The sequence below is a fragment of the Prunus avium genome, chromosome 8, assembly GCF_965620075.1.
Source record: "Prunus avium chromosome 8, drPruAviu1.hap1.1, whole genome shotgun sequence".
Lineage (NCBI taxonomy): Eukaryota > Viridiplantae > Streptophyta > Magnoliopsida > Rosales > Rosaceae > Prunus > Prunus avium.
Genome location: NC_142291.1, coordinates 1,312,868 through 1,320,398, shown reverse-complemented (window position 1 = coordinate 1,320,398; position 7,531 = coordinate 1,312,868). Strand labels below are relative to the sequence as shown.

Genomic DNA, 7,531 nt, shown 5'->3' with positions numbered 1-7,531 from the left:
CAGCAGCAAATGCAATTGAAGATAAAACAAATGAAAAGAAGAAGCAATCAATTGCATGAATATACTCTAGGACATGCATGCAAAGCTTCCATCATTGAAGAAATAAAGAAAGAATGAATAAACAATGAAGGAGAAGTTCAAATTGACTACTTGCAACCAATGAATGCAAAGAAGAATGATGATGCTTGAGTTGTTATCTAGCTACAATTTGAGGAAAGTTGCTGCAGTTTTTATGAGAAGATACGATAGATGAGCAAGTGGAGCAATTGATAAGAAGACTCAAAGATCTTTGTGAAAACCAAAGTCAAGGAACTAGGCCAAGATTAAGGAATATATTTGAAAATGATGGGTACTTATTTGAAATGATAAAAGCTTGGAGTAAAGAAGCAAGTGGAGAGTGGTGTGGAGAAATTCAAGAGTGATACCCGACAATGAGAAGAAGGAAAGTATGGAAATGCATGACAAAGTGTTCAAGTGGAAGAAAGTTTTGAAGAATTTAGATAAGGAGTCATCATCACAATGAATTAATTAAAGGAAGCAACTTGGCAATTGGTTTGATGGCAAGTGGAAGACATATTAAAATCATGAATATTGCTCCCATCCTCCTATAAATAGATGGAGCTACGGCATTGTAAAACTACACCAAGCTCCACAATCTTGAGCTTTTTCTCTTTTCCCTCCATATTTCTAAGTCTTAAATTCTGTTTTTAGTTTTATTTTATTATGGGGAACTAACTCCCTAGCTAGGGCTAGGGAGGAAACTTTTAATATAAGTGTGTAATTTTTATTAGTTTGATCCAAACTTAAGCTTTAATGTGAATTTGTAGTTTTTGTTCAAATGGAATTTGTAGTTTTCTTTTTAATTAATTGATGAATGTTTGATAATCTATTTCATGGGTTCAATCATGTTTTTCCCATAGTGTAGTAAAAACTTTCATGCTTTTAAAAGAGAAGAGAATTACTAAAGATTAATAGAATTTTGATGAAGATTATTTTTTGATAGTTTGTTGCCAATGGTACAAGTTATGCTTAGAATACTTCTAAAGGAAATTAAAAAGAGCTTTAATTATTTTGAACAACTACAATGGAAAATATTTTGTGGATCAAATTATTAAGAGTTGCATGCTTATGTTAAAAGTGGAAACCCAATGCCTTAGTGTTTTAATCAATTAAATTTTCTCCAAATCAAATCTTGCATAAATCTACCTCTCAATCACACTTGTTCTTTTTCATCTCTGTTATTTTCTTTACACTGCTCTCTGTGGATACGACACTCGGACTTCCGAGCTACACTACTATACGATACTATCTCCTTTGATTTTTGTAAAAGTGGTACGAACAGGGACCATAGTATATTTTTTTGAGAAACAGAATTTCATTCATATAACCGAGGTAGCATACATAGAGTGACGCGAAACAGTGGCCTCATTAAAACCTTCTTGAGGGACAAACCTCAAGATAAGAAAGAGTACCACACATATTATAGACTAACAAGAGAGTCTGAATCATAATACATGACAAGTAAATATATATATTTTTGAATATAAGCATCTATATTAATTTGAAATTTCAGAGTCGAATCTGATTCAAGTTTGCTCTCGCTTCAATCACATGGTGGTCATTGGATTCCAAGTATGCTTTGTAAGTCATCTGACGATAAGAGGGTGGGTTGTGGTCGTCCACAAACTCTGGTTCAGGCTTCACAGTTACGTCCAGTGATGGCCCAAAAAAGAAGGGCAAAACTCATCCTTTCCACTTCGCTGTTTAAAGCCACCCGATGCAACAAGCTCTTGTATTTTCCATTGGTAAGAATCTGCCATGCATCATGTATATAACCCAAAATGTTCTCAGACCAATTAACTCAGAAGAAACTATATCACAAACGTTTTAATAAATAAAACTAATATATAGTAGCTATGGTTAAGGCAATAATGGAAATTGTTTCATGATCCAATCGATCTTTTCATATGAGATAAGGCTTTTGATATTACAGATCGTACACATCTCATGTGTCGAGAACATTTTTTCTTATGAATTGAGAACGGGCAAGTCGAACTTATAACCTATTCTAACATTGAAAAATAAAGTACCACAAAGCGGGGTGCTAGTTGTTCATGTGTTGAGTTGAGAATATTAAACCCACAAGTTGAATATTTAAAACTGTACATTATAATAAAAATATGATTAGCCTCTCAAAACTCAAAGCCAATTGACTGTGTTTAGCCAAATCCAATCATACATGATTAGTTTTCATGGAGAGTAATTAAAAATTTGAGAATCTTAAACGCACCTCTATATGGTCGGCAACAATGACAAAAATGGAACTAGGAGGAAAATCTACATTGAGCCACTTCTTCTGATGTTCTATCTGCAGCCCCGCACCGACTTTTTGTGCAAGGAGGACAAGTAAACCGGGGTTTCGATGAGGGAATTGGCCAATCTGATTATTATCATCTGAGGACTGCGACAGTGCTGGATAGTAATTTGGTCCAAAAATACTGTAGCCCGATTCCAGCTTCATTTTGTTTTCTATGTAGCATTCTTCAAGCCCTAGAGACTTTGAAATCCCTCTAAGTAATTGCATTCCCATCTCTCGCATTCTCTCACAATACTCTGTTAAAACCCTGCCAACATTGTAATAAGTAAGAAAATATGTGTGTGTAAGGGAATGAATACATGCGTTTGATAGAAATAGGTTTACATGGAATCGGCAGGTTTTGTTGGGCAATGGAAGGTGGGATGCGCCCTCATGGGGAGAAGCTCTCTTTGGGTTCTACCGCCCCACCTGAATCTGATCCTATCCGTCGGATCATTCGTATCATACCTTCGCTTCTCCTTGAAATTGGCACTTAGGTGACGAGGGGTAAATTAAATGACACTCAAACAAAAACACAACAAACTTCACACTTTAGACCTTGACCAATACTCTTATGACTAGTCAACTGTCAGACATGAATAATCACAACCAAGAACATACACAGAGCATATCAATATGTACCTGCAAGCCTAGAGAATTACTAGTGACAACCTAGGCACTCAGAAGGACCCGTCAATCCAGGCATCCCCTGTGCTAGCAACAACTATGGTGAAAGTGTGTGAAAGCATCATAATCAAGTAAGCATCAAACAGCAGAAACAGTTGACTAGTCAACTGCAAGAACACGAACCCAGAAATACATGTGATGACTAGTCAACTGTCAAGAACACAAACCCAGAAAATTTAGATATGCAAACTAGAAATTTGTTCACCCAGAAACCCACCATTGGGAAAAACTGGGGGTCATCAACCGACCAAGCAATCCACTAAGTAGAAAAAGATTCTTACAAAGGAACACAAGCAAGCTCAAGAAAAACCTAGATCTATTTAGGAAGATGAGCTATACCTCATTTGTGCAATCTTCTTCTCCAACTTAGCAAAGCTTCAAGCTTAGTTTTTCATGGCAATGGCAGCTCCTTCTCCAGCTCTTTCATCCCATGGCACGAGCTTGCAAGCTCTAACTCGGACTGCAACCAAAATTTGGATTCAAAGGAGAATGACCAATTTCTTCAAGAAACCATACTCTTGAAGAAATCAATCTTGAGTTTGACCTAGATATAAATGAGAGAGTGTTTTAATTAGCTAGATGCATATTTTCATTTTTCAAATGCAGTTTTCAAAAAGAAACAATTTGGAAAACTAAAAGATGAAAAATATGAAGGTGGCTCTTGAGGAAGAAGCGATAGTTTCCAAGGAAACTTTCCAAAACTTGCCTACAAAAGTGACGGTTGCCAAATGAGGAATTGGTTTGCTTTTACACCAAAATTCCTAGGTTAGAATCGTACAATGGCAGCTAAGAATTGTTCAGAATAAGACAAAAACATATGGGTAGGATCCAGCTAGAACTAGGGGTGGGCACTCAAATCGGCAAACCGGAAATCCGAGCCGAACCGCACCGAAAAAAACCGGAAAAAAACCGAGTTGACCAAAAAGTCAAAATCCAGTCAAAAATCGAACCGGACCGGTTCTGATCGGTTCTGGATCCGGTTCCATTCCTTCAAAAACCAAACCGGGCCGAACCGGACTGGCTTGAATATGATTTATTTTTAATTTAAATTTTTATATATATAGTGGGCCTTATACCTAAAACCCTAGCCGCATGTGCATCCTCTCTCTCTTTCTTTCTCTTTCTGTTTCTCTCTCTCCCTTTTTCTTCTCTCTTTTTTCTTCTTCTTTTTTCTTCTCTCTTTTTTCTTCTTCTTTTCTCTTCTCCCTGTGCCGTCGACACTCTCTCTCTTTCTTTATCTTTTTCTTTCTTCTCTCTCTTTTTTCTTGTTCTTCTTTTCTCTCTTCCCTGTGCGGTGCCGACACTCTCTCTCTTTTCTTCTACCTCTTTTCTTTTTGTTTTTTTTCCCTATCCCTCTCTTCTTCTCCCTACGTAATTTCTGGTTCTGTTTTTGTTTTTTTTTTTTAAAATCCCTTTTTCTTCTTTCTTCTTCCATATGTTTATCTTGTAGATCTTGTACATCTGGGTTCAATTCTTGTATATTTGGAATCCGATTCCAAACCGTCAGTCTCTCCCAAACCTTCACAAAGTTGAAGGAGCAAAGGCCAGGTAAGCAATTTTAGGTCTTTGCTCTAGGAAATTTGGACTTACAATGTGGTTAGGTCTCTCCTCTCCTCTGTGCTGCCGACGCTTTCTTCTCTTTATTTTTCTTTTTTTTTTCTTCTTCTTCTTCTTCTTCTCCATCGCCTTCCTCTGTGATGCCGACTCTCTTTCCTCCCATTTCTTCTCTCATTTATTTTTTCTTCCTCTCTTTTTCTGATTTCCTAGTACTCTGATTTTTTTTTCTTCGTTTTATGTTTCTCTATCTCCCTCTATATCTCTTTCTTTGCAGATCTGGGTTCTTGCATATCTTGGGTTAAGTTCTTGAATCTTATTTTTTTATTTTTTGAATATGGAATCTGATTTTTGAATATTTTGGGTTCAGATCTGTTTTGCTGGGTAGTTTATTTTAGTATCTTTTAAGGTAGCTGTATGCTTTAAACAATTATTACATTTTAGTATCTTTTAAGGTAGCTGTATGCTTATTAACCAGTACTTTTAAACTTATATTAATTTGTTCTTTTGTGTTTTTGGTAGAAACAAATCATTGGAGTTTCTGAGATGCGGCAACAAAGAAAATGGAGCTGTAATTTAAAATTTGGTTGTAATTTTAGTTTGCTTCATTATAAATTTGGTTGTAATTTTAAATTTAATGTTGGATTATTTAATTATTTAATTATTTTGGCTAAAGAATGATTGCTTGATTCAATATGTTAAATGGGCCAATTGTGATTTTTAAGCCCAAAAAGTTTAAAAATTCGGTTGGGCTTGAAGCTGGAAATATCCACACAAAAAGCAAAAACAAAATTGGGCTTGAAGCTAGAAATGTAGAACAAAAAAAAAACAAAAAAATCGATTGGGCTTTGGAGTCGGCCCAAACCGGGAAAACCGGAAACCGAACCGGATCTAATTGATCCGGTTTGGTTCGGGCTTATTATTAAAATGTCTTAAAATCCGAATCGGACCGGACCGGTGAACAGTACCGGTTCCGGTTCCATTTTTGCCTGAAAACCGGTCCAAACCAGACCGTGCCCAGGCCTAGCTAGAACAATGAGCTAGAATTCCTACTAAGGCAGAGGTTGACTAGTCATACGAAGGAAGGATGACTAGTCATAATCTTCAGAAGTTAGAAAATGCAATGTAATGCAATGCAAAATTTACCTTTTGTCAAACCCATTGTTGTCCATCATAATGTAGCCAATTAAGCATACCTAGAGATGTAATTCTTAATCTAGACTAGAGCTTGAGAAAATACAATGATTGTCCTATTACAAAATTGTCAAGGGAAGCCAAAAGCAAAATACAAAATCCATACACTTACACTCCTCATCACTTTGATTAAAAAAATTGGAAAGCCAATTCATAACACTCCCAATCAGGCTATCTGGGATCCCATGATTTGTCACCTACAAAATCATCAAGGCCACTCAAACATCAGAAAGAGATATTAAACATTCCAAATGGCTAATCAGACTCGTTCTTCCAATGCAATATATATTCGTTTTTATCAAGAAACACCTAGGGCTTTTTAGCTAAATGGCGTCTGCATGGTAATAACGTGCGGACGCTCAAATGAGAAGAACTGCTATATAGATTTTCTCCTATGCCAGAACACTAAAATAACAACCATTTAATTGAGTGGTTTCTGTTAAATGGTTTCTTATTAAAGTAATTTTTTTTCAAAGAATACTTGAGAGACCACCTAAAAAATAGATAGTTCGAATCATTAAAATACAGTGTGAAGTGGGCTTTACAAAGGTGTCTCTCGTATTTGAGGGATTCATTAATTGAAGATCTCTGTATACATTTCCATTATATTGAGAGATCACTCAAATAATTTTATTTGAGCGATACCATAAGGAGTCCAACATGAATTTTGCACCAATTATATATCAAACTGTCTATTTTGAAGTCATCATTCAAAGGTCATTCTTGCAATAATAATAAATAAATAAATAAATAATAGATAAATTGAAAATCATTAAGATATCTATTTGTGACCAACAAAAAAAAGGACCAACATGGTGTTTTAATAAAACACTAAATTAATGACAATTTAATTAAATGATTAAATGACTTTGGATTGAAGTGATATTTTTTAGATGTAATATTTGGTGGAATATCTAAAATATAAACGGTTCTAATAGATGAAAAAAAAAAGTGGAGTGGGAACTAAAAGGGTGCCCCATAAATACTTATTCGAGAGATTCATCAATTGAAGCTCTCTATATATTAGTCCTATTCTATTGAGAGATCCCTAAAAAAATTTATTTGAGGGATACATTGTGTGGTCCACTGCGAATTTTACTTTAACAATATCCAAACCGTCTATTTTTTAAGTCATCATTCAATTATCATCCTTGCAAAAAATTTAGATAAATTGAAAATCATTAAGACATCTAGTTTTGATATATAAAAAAATAGATGAACATGGTGTTTCAAGAAATAGACGGTTCGGATCATTGAAATACAATGCATAATGTGCGCTACAAAAATATCCCTTAATATACTTATTTGAGAGTTCCTCCAATTGAAGCTATGTGTGTGCGTACACATATACATATAGTTTGTGTATGTAATAAGTGTATAACTTGAGGCATCATGTTATCAATTAATATGGTAAAAACGTGATTAGTTGGAAATTTAAGTGGAGTGAAAATAGAGACAAATGGAAGGAGGAAGAAGTGGATACTGTGAAGAAGATTGAGGTCATTGATAGCTTGAGACCTTTTGAGACAATCATTGGAGATGAGCATGGAGTAGTCGATGATTGGATTTGGAACATGACATGATTCATGGTCACGTCCTGAAAAGCAGTTTATGCTGCCATTGGTACTTGAAACACTTTTTGATGACTTAAAACAAGGGTTTTGACTTTGAGTAAGCAGTAGTGGAGTTGCTTGAGTTCCAGACATTATGTGCGTAGTGAGAAAAAGAGAGAGGATTCAA

General features: G+C 35.3%; 1 pseudogene; it reads right to left on the bottom strand.

Annotated features, from left to right (window-relative positions):
* Positions 1–1,519: 1,519 nt before the first annotated feature.
* Positions 1,520–7,531, bottom strand: LOC110754013 (2-oxoglutarate-dependent dioxygenase 19-like; annotated as a pseudogene).